Source organism: Cheilinus undulatus, linkage group 24, assembly GCF_018320785.1.
Source record: "Cheilinus undulatus linkage group 24, ASM1832078v1, whole genome shotgun sequence".
In the NCBI taxonomy this organism is placed as follows: Eukaryota; Metazoa; Chordata; class Actinopteri; order Labriformes; family Labridae; genus Cheilinus; species Cheilinus undulatus.
This window is the reverse complement of record NC_054888.1, coordinates 22,131,829-22,146,110: the sequence shown is the minus strand read 5'-3', so window position 1 is coordinate 22,146,110 and position 14,282 is coordinate 22,131,829.

Sequence of the window (14,282 nt, the reverse complement as noted above, 5' to 3'; positions counted from 1 at the left end):
GAGAGTTCAGGGGCATGGGAGTGCAGCTCATCATCAAGGCAAGCATCCTAGACACAACAACATGCCACGACCTTCTTTATTTTCCTCCCCTTTGTTTCGGCGATCAGTTTGATCTTCCAAATATAACCTCTTTAACGCTTCACTTCACAGAGATTGAATGAATTGATGTGCACTTTGAAGAGCAGAAAGAGGACATTTGTATTCCCACATGTCGGCCCGCATCCCATTTGACACACTCAACACCGATCAATCCGGGTGCACAACAAAGAGCGTCTCTGTTTACTACCCGCTGTCAAACAGTAGGCACGTGGGACTTGGAACTGCTAATTTGCACTCTGTTTTAATTTCAAACTTCTCTCCAGTAGCCCCGTGGAGACTTTCCGCTCTAAATACCCAACAATTGCATCCACATGGACTGTGTGAGACTAGTCGGGGGTTTTGCGAGGTATTTGCTCAAGGACCTCTGAGGCTTTGTGTGTGAGTGTGTGAAGAGTGAAACCACGACCCGCTCTGAAAACCTGACAACAGTTTCAGAAGCACCTGGATCCTGTTTGCGCGCTCACGTGGCTCTGTTTGTAATTGACGTCTTTTGTGTATATTTGCACATGTGCACATACATCATCTCTTATACCTTTAGTCTGTATACGTTTGCATGCATCCAGACCAATCAGGGCAATTTTGCACATGGAAAAGTTTATACTTGCTCCAATTTAGTCTCTATTTTGGTCACTTATTAGCTCATATACCACTGATTAAAGAAGGATTGGAAGTCAGTGTAGAACTAAAACCCCAGTTTAACCATTAATAGGTCATCACTGCCTCTAATTCAAGAAAGAGGACAAACTTAAGCCCATTTGGCATTCTGTGGTAAAGGTTTGGATTTTGACCATACAGAAACAGTGTTTAAAAGTGGCTCAATAACTCATAAGCTACAGTATTTTCAACCTTTCCCAGCTTTCCTTGGTCATAGCCATGCACAAGTAGGAGGACCCCCAGTCAACATCCTCTTGAATTTATTGACCCTGAACTTTGTAGATACCCCAACCCTAGTCGTCTGTTCTTTAGCATGAAGCAGGGATTGTCTGGATCAGTTAATCTGGTCTGATATCATCATAGATATACTTTACGTTGACGCCGCCGCCATTTTGCCAGAGGCATTCCTGGGCGAGATGCCTCACTCCTGTGCTGCGTGGGGCTGCACTAATAGATGCACAGAAGAGACGATCGCGTGGAATAATGTTTCATGGGTAAGTTTAATAGGTTTTTCGTGGTATTTGGCTAGAATAACAACACGTTCAGGGCCATTTTTCTGAACGTTGTTGTTAAGTGGATTAATATCCGCGGTTAAGCTAGCTTTTTAACAACGTTTTGTCTAACAGTTATTTTGTTTCCAGGAGAGAAGTCGATCGCTGTCAGTAAAAGAAGATTCAATGTAAAATATATCAGAGAGAAAAAGAAAGTATCCAAATAAGCAATGTAACTGTATAGATACAGATTATTATCATTATTATAAGATAGATATATACTGTATGATAACTTAACCATGGCGTGTTATTGTGTATATGATAATTAACTACAATTTTCTATGAGCATATATGTGTCATTTAAGTTCTCAAAAGTAAGAAACAAAGATGCGCCTCCGGTTGCAGTATGTTAATACTTGAAATACCAATATTTTTTTGCTCTCTGATCATCATTTTGAATCAATTAAATATACCTGGAAGCCACTTGTGTGTTTATTAATCAGTAAGCCCTTAATCCTTCATATACTTGCATTTGTTTATGGAATGGTCTGGCCTCTGGCAATATGGCGAACACACTGACGTATAGTGGCAGCTGGCAAACAGTCAATGACGTATATTAAGTCCATGGATATCATGGTGTCAGAAACTAGCTAGCTTACAGAAGACTATGGTAATACTGATTTAGCCAGACTTTGGTCTTCATGCTTGAAAAGCTTGAACCTTTTCAAAATTGTGGGTATTAAGAGCGGTTTTACATCAGGCACCTTGGCCTAGATCCAAGTACACTCGACCCCAGGCCAGTTCCATTTGGTAGGGATGCACGCAAGTGTGGTGCACTCGGCAACCAGGACTGGTTAAGCTTGAAGAGGTGGTCTTTGGCATGAATCATGTACATGCTTAGAAGCATCTACTTGGGTTTCTTTTTTTTGGACAATTTATTGTAGGAGATGTTTTTACCTTGACATGTTTCGACTTCATCTGCAGTCTTCCTCAGAAGCGTCAGTTGACCGCTGTGACGTGTCCTTATATGCTGTTCTTCCGAGGCGTGGTCAGCCTGACGGACCTGACGTCCCAACTAGATTATTCAGAATAAGAAGACAAAATTAACTTGCTGGATTTATGCTAAGAAGCATCCCCACAGCATGATGCTGCCACCACTGTGCTTCAAAGTGGGGATGGTGTGTTTCTGGTGATGTGCGATGTTAGGCGTCTTGTCTGATGGCCTAAAAACTCCATTTTGGTCTCATCAGACCAGACAACTTTCTCCCACTTGACCATGGAGTCTCCCACATGCCTTTTGCTGAACTCTATGCAGAGTCTCTTCAATCTCAGGGTCTTCTTTCATAGTCACTCAGTTTGTGAGGACGGCCTGATCTAGGCAGATTTACACATGTGCCATATTCCTTCCATTTCTTGATGATGGATTTAACTGAACTCTGGGGGATGCTCAGAGCCTTGGAAATATTTTTGTACCCATCCCCTCATTTATACTTTTTCAATGACTTTTTCTCTGAGTTGCTTGAAGTGTTATTTTGTCTTCTCGGTGTCATGGTAGCCAGGAATACTGATCAACCAATGACTGGACCTTCGAGACACATTCACTTTACTCAGGTGATCCCTGTTTCACAAATTGTGAGACTTAGCACCAACTGGCTGGACCGCTATTGAATTAGGCCATTTTAAGGGAGGTGAATATTTCTGCAATCATTTATTATAAGAGTTTTTTGTTTTATTCAAAAAAGCCAAATTATATTTGCCATGTTTAATTTATACAATCAATAAAAGGGTTAAACATCCAAGGGTAAAACTTTTTATCGGCACTGTATTCATTGTAAAAACCCTGCTTTATTTTGTCCTTTTATTTTTTCTGAATGACGTTATCTTTGCTTAGTAAAGATGTTTTAAACCCATTGGACTACTGACGTGGTGGACTAGTAGTCCAGCTTGAAAAGCGATCTCTTCATTGAGTCCAGATGGCATCGGTATAGGCTGCTCTGCGGCGTTTCTTCACCCACCTCACAGATGACAGAGAGATAAGAATGGAAGACAAAGCGACTGCTGGATTGGAGGGAGTCCGAGAAAAATGGGCCACTGCTCCACAGGGAGCAATAAAATCAAACAGAGTAAGATTAAAGCAGAAGCTGCTTAAAATTAATGAGCGACTGGAGCTCCTTTAACATTTTTTGACCCATCACTCTTCCTTTGTCTGATCTTGTTGGTCATCCAAGAACTGGAAGGCTTCTTTGGAAATGTGGTTGCAATTATCCACAAATGATCTTTTTTTCTTCTCTTTTCTTTCTCTTTATTTCTTTTCCTTTTTTTTCTCGAACCAGGCAGGAATTTGTGGAACGTGTTGGCTTTCCACCCTCGCTCAGGTGGACATACTCTGTTCTTAGTGTCTGCTTAATGACACCCAGTTGTTTTTAGGGTGGCCCTCAAAAAAAGAGCCTCTATTTTTGACCTTGATGTAAGTTTTTATCCACACAAAATCTTTCTAAGTGCATGTTTTTCTTTATTTGTTGCATGCTCATTCCTGCAGTTTCTTTGACATCCCACTTTAGGCCTCAATCGTCCAAAGACTCCTCAAGCTGCTAAATCTTCTCCAGCTTCCAATAATGAAGTGCCGCTGACCCTGACCTCTCCATTAGAGGAAAGGAGCCAGTTATAAAGATAAATGACCCCCTTGGTGATCAATAGACTATCACAAAAACATTCTTCTTCAAATTCCCTCTGACTGTGTTGGGTAAATCATGGAGATGCCTGCAGGTCAGGCACCTAGAAAGTAGGACAAACACATTGAGTCATGGTTAGCAGGAGCCATGCCTCATTATACCACGGTTTTCATCAAAGTGGGGATTGGGCTGCTCTGTCGACGAGGGAAAGTAAGGCACGTTTACTATTTATGAAGTAGGACGGGACTAGTTTTTGTGTCCCAGCACAAGAAGTGTTCAACTTTCCAAATAAATCTCTGAATGGAAAAGTCTTATCTAATTTGTGCAAACCAGAGACGGAGGAAGAACAGCACTTAAAGTTAATATAAACATCAGTTGGATGGGTATTTCTGGCACTTAAGAATCATTGACCCCACTTTTAAATAAACATTTGGTGCTGAATGAGCCCAAGATTTTTAAAATTGTTCCACTTCAGCAAAACCTTTAAATGGGCTGCAGTGGTTGCACTACTTTCTGGCAAATGTGACCTATCAAATGAGCAAACTACTAATACAACTAATGAAATTGTTAATGAAAGATATCTTTAGAAAAAGCTTTGGACATTAGCAAGATTCTTTTTAAAAAAGAAAAAGCCATTAGACCACAATATAAAGCAGTGGTTCTCAATGCTGGGGTCGGGACATCATTGGGGACGCTTAGGGGACACTTAGAGGGCGTCACCAGATGCCTTAAGAAATGAATTTTTTTGAAATGTTTCTTTCCTGCCCAGTCTTGTTATTAGTATTTGCCACTTTTCATCCATGTCTGTACAGTTTAGATCTATTTTTGCCTCTTTTTCACACGGTTTTGCCACTTTACACCAATTTTGCCAAATTTAAATCCATTTTCATCACTTATTCCCACCATTTTTTTGCCAATTTTAGCCACTCTCAACCAGCTGTTGTCAATTTTAAAACCTTTTCACCATATTTTTCTGCCTTTTTTGTCAATTCTAAACAATTCTGGCCATTTTCCTCAGATAGTTGCCTCTGGTGACCCATTATTTCCACTATTAACTCCTTTTTACCAGTTTTTACGCCCGTTTGCGCCCATTAAACCACAGTTCACTATTTGTAATGCCCATTTTTGCAAGTTTAAAACACTTTCTCACTTTTAAATCCCATTTCATCCAATTTTCTACACATTTTTGCCACTTTTAACCCATTTCTGCCACTTCTTCATCCGCTTTAACCACTTTTTGTGCCTGATTTTTGCCACTTTAACCCTGTTTTGCAATTTTTGCAAATTTTGCAGATCATTTTTAACACTTCTAACCTGTTTCTGCTACGTACACTCCATTTCACCACTTTTTTTTTTTTTTTACATTTTTACCCATTTTGATTGGATTTACATTTTTAAGATGACATAAAAAAGATAATTGTTGCTTTAATAAGTGGTTATTATTCAGGCTTAATGTAAAACATTGGTATAACAGCTTAACTTTATAATGCATCACCATTTTGCTGACTCCATGGGCCCCTCAGTTTGGCTTGGCCCCAGAAAGCTCTTCCGTTTGTCCCCCCTTATGGGCGGCCTTGTCTGCACATAACTATTCTGGAATGTGCATGGCTGTGTTCAGCTACCCTCAGGTACAGTGGTCCTCAGTCCCTGGCGCCTTTATTTTGGGGGTTGTTGGCTGAAAAGGTTGAGAACCACTGATCTAAAGCAGTGTAACTCAGCTCTTCCCATCCAAAGAGCCAAACTGTAAAAGAACACTTTTGCAAAAGCCACAATCTAAGTGGTAATAAGTGGCAAAAATGGGTGAAAAGTGACAAAAAATGAGTCAGATGGCAAAAAATGTCAAAAAAGCAGCAAAAAAATGGGAAAAACTGAGTGAAAAGTGACCAATATGACCCACAGACTTGGACTTTCTCATGGGAATGGTTTCGCTGAGCAAGACAGCATTGTGTTCCTGGTGTCCTAGAGTCTTCTGGTCCTTGGTCCTACTGGACTCCTTTGGGACAACTTCTCTTACGAGCATTTTTGGGTATCGTTGGCAAGACTGTGACGCCGATGTGCTCAGGAGAGTGTGGGTGGGCTACGCTTCTACGGGAACATGTTGCGCTTTCCCGCGCCTGATTCAGATCACTGCATTCTGGGTGCCCAGGACCCGGTGGGCTGGTCCAGACTCAAGGGATGACTGCGTGGGTCATTGAGGGGGAAGCTTGGAGGATACCTTAAGAGATTGGGCATGGGCCTGGCCATCAGGAGGCAAGAGCAGTCCAGGACCAAGCTGACATTCCCCGGCACGTTCCCATACCTGCCCTGATTTCCTGTTAACTACTGCCTCCTCTTGTTCCATGGTAATACAGTCTAAGTTTGTTGCTTCAAGGCTCTACAAACACACTGATTTAAGAGTTTAATTCACAGTCCACAAAGCTGCTGAACCATCTGTTGTCATGTTCGACTCTTCAACGAGAAGCAGAAACAACAAAAGCTTTGCATCAGTCCAAATGTGTTGCACATGCAGTCCCATGAGTCGGCGCCAAAATGAGATGTTTATGCCTTCAATATGACGATTGTTTTCGAACCAAATGTTCTTTTTCTATTTAATAAAGTGTGAAACACACTGTAGACTTTTTTTTGTACAGAAGTCTTTTGTTGTGTCTTGGAATAACACCAGGGGTTATTTTATTTCGTCTCAGTTACTAAGAGCCACATGTTGAAACAGATCCTTTCTCAGTTGAGTGGTTTAAGCAGTTGTTGACATAAAAAAGGTGAGATTTAAGCACCTCTTGGAGATTGAGGTTTTTTAACCAACTGGGATCACTTTTATGCATTTATAACTCGCTCGGTTAATCCCAACAGATTTAAGTAAGATGACAAACTGCTTCATTAGTGCTTTATGCGGCAATAAAAGCCGCAGGAGGTAAACAATAAGGCATTTGTTGCATCCAAAAAAGTCTCTTAGTTTGCATGGGGGGACTGGGGATTCTCGCTGCTGAGCTGGTGAGTTTGTAAGCATAAAAATAAGGGGAGGAGGGTTTTGCACGTGCACTTTCTCCCCTGTCCAAATAATCACTCCAGCCTGTATCTCAGCTGTAAGTGCTTGGGGGCCCGTGGAAAGGAGGACAGGAGGCCCCTTATATAAACAGAGAGCTAGGGAGAACAGGGCTTTATGGAGTGTCAAGGACCACGGAAGTATTCAATCCTGTTGTGACACGCTCACCTCCATGCTAGAAAACAAAGCCTACCCAGATTCCCCGTGACCTGCTTTTAGCTTCGCATACGGACTCACACATGCAAGGGGAGCTGCACGGCGAGTTTGTGTGCGCAGGGATAAAGGTAGTATGATAGGGATGAGAGGAGATAATAGAGGAGAAGAAAGGCAGACTTTCAGGGCCAGATGAGGTGGGATGATGCAGCGGCGCTGGTATTCTCTGACACCATACCTTCCTCTGCACGTGCTGCACCAGATACATGGTTCTCATCATAAGGTGGAAAACTGGCCTTCTGCCATCACCTAGCTAGCTACTCGCCATGTGACTTCATACCCAAAAGTCTGATTTTCCCTGCTTCGAAGCATCCCACACATGTGTTTCAAACATGTGGCTGCACAGACAAAAACAAAGCCTTCATATGTATTTTATTCATAAGGCAAAACGAGGATTGATCTGAAACGATGTTTTGCATTTCAATAAAACATCTGCTCCTTCATAAACATCTCTGCAATGATGCAAATCATAGCTCTGGCCAGGATCCATGGTCTAAAACGCAACGAAGCGAAACATCCATCACTTTTTCCATGCTTATGTACTTAATTAGTTTTTATGGACGTTTCTGTGTTTGCTCCAATTTTCTAAGGGTGGCAGATTGGAGTAAGCTCGTTTTTCAGCTTTGTTTACACTCAAGGCATTTTGGATTTTCCACATGCCCGTATTCCCAAAGTGGCCAACTGAAACACCTTGGCATCTATCAAAGGCTTTCACACCTGGCAGTATAAGACATGCTGGAACTGTTGTGATATTTATAAGATTTATACCCTATAAAAGGCCTCAAAAGGTGTTGGTGTGGAAATAAAGCCGGGGAGATCTGCACCAATGAAAAGTAAACCTATAGAGAAATCAGGAACCTCGATCCTGTTTTTGATAGCATCAGCAACTTCATTGCTAAAGCTTAATGCATAACTGTATTAAACAACGCCATAACTGGGAAAACTTAGCCTTGTTTAACTAAATGACCCCCCCTTTTTTTTTTTGGCAGGGCCTTTTTTAAATTCCAAAGACTTTTATGACCACCAAAAGACAGAGGGCCAGATCTACTAAGATCCCGATTTGCGTGTACTGATTTGCGTGCACAATCTAGAATTTTGCGTTTGGGGTTGGACCGCGGCTTGCCGGTGATTTACTAAGTGAATGCGCAAATGACAAGAGGTACAAACGTGTTGGAGACACGCCTATTTGAATAAGGGTTTTGCGTGTTTCACGGTTTGCAGCATGAAAGTGGAACACGCAAAATGAAATTCGACCTTACAGAATTAGAGGAGTTGATGGATGAAGCCAATAAACACTTAAATGAGCTACAGCAAAGAAGCCCTCGGGGAGTCGGGGAGAAGAAAAAGAGTTTTCCCTGTTAGATTATGCTTCCTGGATTTAGGTGTTTGGGGGTTTTTGCTGTGTGGATTTATTGTGGGTTTTTTTCTGAGGAGACTGGTGAATTATAGACTTTTGCCTTTGCATTTTTGTGAGTCACAGACATTTAAAAAAGACTTAAAAGACACTTAAAAGTGCTTGGATAAGGACCAGGTTGCTGTTATTGTTAGATTTGGGCTTTTAGTTTATTATGAAATTATAAAGACTGAGATAAAATCTTTGATTTTTCTGTGACCTACTTTTCATTTAAGTTTACGCACGATGTGCGTTTATGTTCTGGGGAGTGGTCATTAAATGGGAAGCGCTTTAAACTCATTACGTTCTCTTGAGAGATTTATTGATTATATTTGTTCAGAATTGTTGTTTATTGCATTTTGATATATTCTTTACTTTAAAAGGTTTTCTGTTTTCCTTAAAAGTTCCCCCTTGTGTGTGTTTAACGCTTGCTTGAGAAAAGTTACGTGTTAGAACTTCACACAGAACATCAGGAAAACGGGACTGGGAGATCCCAGCTGTAATAGCTACCGTACGCTGGAATGACCCAGATGCAAAAAAAGTAAACTTGGAGGAGTTTTGTCATTGCAGGTATTGCGTGACTCCTCCTCGTGGCTGGCTCCAAATCTGCTCTGAGTTCCTCCAACGGCTCCAAAATGGCAAGGCTGGATAGGCGATACGTTTTAATGACTGTTTCCTCATTCATTCCAAAAATGTTCACGCAAGGGTGAAAAATGCGTCCTCTGTGCCTTCTTTCGTCGTTTCGATGTCTCTTTCTTGCCACAATAACCGCAGCCATGTGTGCGCAATTACACATACAAACAGTTTGCAGCTCCCCTTCGAGACGTGTTAAATATAGACGCAGTTTCTATGAGCAAAATTGCTTTCAGGTTTGATAAATCACTTTGCGTGTGCTAAAATAATATATTTACATTTTCCCCTCCCAGCACACGCACAATTGCGTGTTTATGCCCAATATTGCATATTCATAGCGGCGAATGTAAACTGGACGCAGCCGCACTATTTTGCATCTTTGAAAGAAGCAACCTTTAGCGCGTGCTGTTAGTAAATCACTTTGTAATTTTTTTGCGTGTGCACTGAGTTTGCACATGTTTTTATACACGCAAACCTTTAGTAGATCTGGCCCAGAAGGTATTATTTGCTGGTTCTTTCAGGGCGATGAAGGCCAAACAAAGAGGACTCACTTACTTCTGAAGGCAATGATTAACAAACAAAACTGCAATTTATAGAGGAAATACTTAATTGGCAAATTTACAACCCAAAGGGCAAGGATGTTGAATGTTTTACCCTTTTAATGGTTTTATAAATCAATCAAGGTCAACATAAATTGGCTTCTGGACAAAAAAACCTCAACAAACCTCTTTAATCTCTAAGTGAAAAACAGATTGTGTGGATAGGTCTCAATCAGGCTTGCACAATTTTAGTCAATTCTTCTTTGCAAAACATATCAAGTTCCGTCAGGTGGCATGGCCCTTTCCAAGTCCATCCACAAATTCTCTGCTGGATTGAGGTCTGGGCTTTGACTCGACCACTCCAGAACATTCACCTTGTTGTCTTTAAACCATTCCTGTGAAGCTTTTTTTGTATGTTTTGACCAATGTTTTACTGGAAAATAAATCCTCTCCCAAACCGTAGTTCTCTTGCAGACTGAATAAAATTGTCGGGCCAGCTGCCAAGAAGCATCCCCACAACATGATGCTGCCACCACCATGCTTCACAGTAGGGATGGTGTGTTTGTGATGCGCCTCTCTCACTCGTGTTTGTATCCATTTCCTGACTTCTACTTTTCCAAAACCTTTTCTCTGAGTTGCTTGGACTGTTGTTTTGCTTTCACGGTGTAATGGTAGCCATGAATACTGATCAACCAGTGATTGGACGTTCCAATGACTTGAGACTCATTCACTGCAGTCAGGCGATCCCAATTTCACTTAATGTGAGACTACTAGCACCAATTGGTTGGATCTCTGTTGAATCAGGTCAGTCACTTTAAAGGGAGTGTTACTTATTTTACATTACATAGCATGATTTAATTGATTTTGTTCTCTGCACCCTGCCTAACCTGGGGTCCCTGCTTTCTACAGCTGAGAGGCAGAAGAGATAAAGCTGCATTGTTTTTTGACAGATTTACCCACAGTGGAGAAATATCACAGATTTTGAATGTCCAACGAAAACTGAATTACATTTTAGTCTGGTTTTAGTCATCTTGACTAAAGCTAAACTTAGTTTTTGTCAGTTTTAGTCATTAAATATCTAATTTTGTTAGTCTTAGTCTAGTTTTTGTCAAGGAAAAAGGCTGTCGAAGAACATTTTTAGTCATAGTTTTAGTCGACGAAATTAACACTGATTCTATCGTGTTCAGTTGGACTGATGGAAAACCTTAAAACACATTGCCTCTTGCCTTAACTTTTGCCTCCATGAAAGAATGTTAAAATTCAGCTGACGAAGCAAAGGTATTATTTCTCATTTTTCACTTCCTCTGTAAACCGTGACCAAACTAAACTTGACGAAAGATAACCATTTTCTCCCCAAACGGCAATTATAACCCAACATAAATAAAACTGACTGTATAAGAGAATAATTAAGCAGTATGATGAGTGATGAGTAGATAAATGAGTTCGTACGCAGATGACTGTGCGATTTTTCTCGCACCTTCACCTAGATGGATCTGAAGTGAAGCCTCTGTCTGCTGTGGGCCTGGGAGCAACTTCAAAGTGGAGCAAAGTCTTAAAACCTTGAATGGGGAAGAGGAGAGTTAATTGAGAGCATATCATTTCCAGATGGCCCACAAAAAATCTGCGAGAGACGATTAAACTGTGTAGAAGCAATGGAAATCCCTGGTAATTATGGCAGATAGCTGCCATATGCACCAGACTAGGTTAAACTGCTTCAGACCTCCTTTTTTGGTCAATAGATTTATACTGTTTCATCACCACAAATATAATCAAATAATCAGCTCTATTCATAGACGCTCACACACTCCATTTCTTCACACAATATCAAACATCTCAGGCCTCAGAGCTCGGCTGACGGCAGAAGGAAGTCAGGCTTGATCTAGAGAAAACACCAACAACTGTTCTGTCCTTTCAGAAGTCAAGGGTTCAACGTCTGTTTAATAGTACCTTAAAGCTTAATGTGTCATACAGATGGGAGGTTTAGTATCACAAACACTAAATAGCAGTGCAAATTCACAGTTCAAGGCATGTCCAGACAGAATTTTCTGCTTCTTTTGCCCTGCACTGTCAATTTTCCTTCCTGGTCAACATGATTGGAGGATTCTTCTGTCCACTAACAAACCAAAAGTGATTTGCATTTCTATTTCTCTTTTCTTAATTTATTATTTAACTTCTGTTTCTTCTTTCCGCTTAAAAATGTATTTACACTCTAAAGTCACTTGTTTTGAGTCCAAGAATACTGAAAAAGGCCGGGCTGTGGCTCTGATCGTGGTCAAAGAAGCAGCTGTAAACACTCTAGCTCCATACTAGAGCCTGGCCCATATGGGATTTTTGGGGCCGATACCGATATTGGGGGCTCAAAAAAGCCGATATCCTATATATCAGCCGATATCTGATATATTGGCCAATATATGATATATGATACGATATATCAAAATGCTGTGTAATAGTCTTTTATTAGATAATGGTGGACAGGTGGTGGTCGGGCTCTACTCCATACATTCCCTACTGTTTTAGTTGCAAGGGCAATAGTTCTGCTAAAGCTTAGCCAATTTGATTATAAACACAATTCTTGTAACCTTGCAAAGCAGATGGATACGCCCGTTTCCTTGTCTTTCTCTTGCAAATCCATCTTGCAAAGTTCCCATCTGAACCGTTTGGGCCCGGTTAGAAAGCGACAGGACCAATCAGCGAAGAGGGGCAGTACTTTCAGGCGCAGCAGAGTCGTGACGTAAACAAGCAGCAGCAAGAGCTGGTGCAGTTATGGAGGAAGAGATTAGTTTGGATGCTGCTAAAGCGCCAGTTTTTTCAGAACTTGATGACAATTCTTCGTTAAAAGAAGAACAAAGAACAGCAGTGAGTTGTTTTCTTTTCAAAAACGACAAAGTCGAGTGCTTAGATGTCTTTAGTCGCCATGTTTCGCGTTATTCGTCGGTAGCTGAGCACGTGTAACTTGATAGCGGCTACGTCACGTGTTTTGTTGCTCTGATTGGCCCGTAGAGATGTGACGGACAGAACGTTCACACGATCATACTCCGAGTTTTTTTCAAAGCCTCTGCCTTTTCTCAAATGTTTCCTATAGAAGCTTTCCCAGATGGATGTGTGAAACAAATCCAATTCTAATTCTTGAGGAAAGTTAAGGAAAGTCCCTATTTGTTATGTCACTAAGAGAACTAGGTGCCTTTAGTAGCAGCTTAAAAGAGAAATGAAAATTATCCCTACGTTTAAAGGTGTTCACACTCATGACTCTTTTTAAGTCACGGAGGATTCAGAGAAGTGCGCTGTGGCTCTGATGGTGGTCAAAGAATAAGTTGTAAATACTGTAGCTACATACACTCACCACTTCATAATCTTCATGGTTATAGTTGCGCTAAAGCTCCGTCAATCAGATGATAAATACATTATTACAGAAAAGTTCTTATAAATAAAAGTCCCTATTTGTTATGTTGCTTCAATTCTTTTATTTTGAAACAGCGTTTAAGGACATGAAGCATGTTAAGCAGTGGCTGAACAGAATAATAAATTTTAATCTCATGAATTTAGTTAAGACGGACGAGGTACTGAAGGCTGAAGCCACTGAGATCTACTAACATATTTTTCCTGATTTATGCATAGATGTGTTATGAGCATCGTGTCACAGGAGATACCCAAATACCCAAAGGAATGTGTGAAAATACTGAAAACATGCCTCCTTCTTGATATGTCCCCTTAAACAGGAAGCAAATTAACCACTAAGTGATATCTATTCATGAAATCATTCATTTGCAAATCACATATCGAGCCGTAAAGTAAAGGAAAGTCCAATCTCCCTGTTTAAAAAATCTAAATACAGCAAATTCCACCTCTCTGGGTTTATCCAAGACCAAGAGTAATATTCCTGAGCGGAGGCCTTTTCAACCCCTCAAGGACGTAAATTGTCAGACATCCACCACTCAGCTCCTTTCAGGGCCGCGTAGCTCTGGAGTATCAGATGCATTATACGCGTCTATTTCTGCTTTGGAAACCATCGGGGAGTGCAGGTCTCAGTCCAATCCACCTTTTTGGAGAGAAGACACTCAGTCATGGAAAAATACGTCCCCCTTCCAATAAAAGGAAAGCAATTTCCTTCAATCACGGTGGCTTTAGTGTACTTAGTCAATCTAAATAAGAGGAGACATTATTTGTATTTGTCTAATTTGATTAACTGCATGAAAATTGAGGATATTTCCATTCGAATCTTTCCATTCCTGGTACATGGAAAACTTGGTAGCTTAAGTGTGTCAGATGAAGCATCGAGTCATGTTATTTTAATGCAATGTTGATTTCAGCTCGCCAGCATCTTCCTGAGTCGTCCGCTCCAGCTCCGTACTGCGCTTTGCAGGCTTGGACATCTCTGGGCTTTGTGGTTTCCACAAAGAGCTCAAACAAGAAACAAATAAATTTGTATGAGAGCAGCAGACCACAGAAATGACAAACCGCTTTTTGAAAGTCAAATTCTAAGTATTATCCTACCCTACTTTCAACTGAAATGGCATTAACAAGGAAAAAGCAGCCACAGATGCTTTTAAC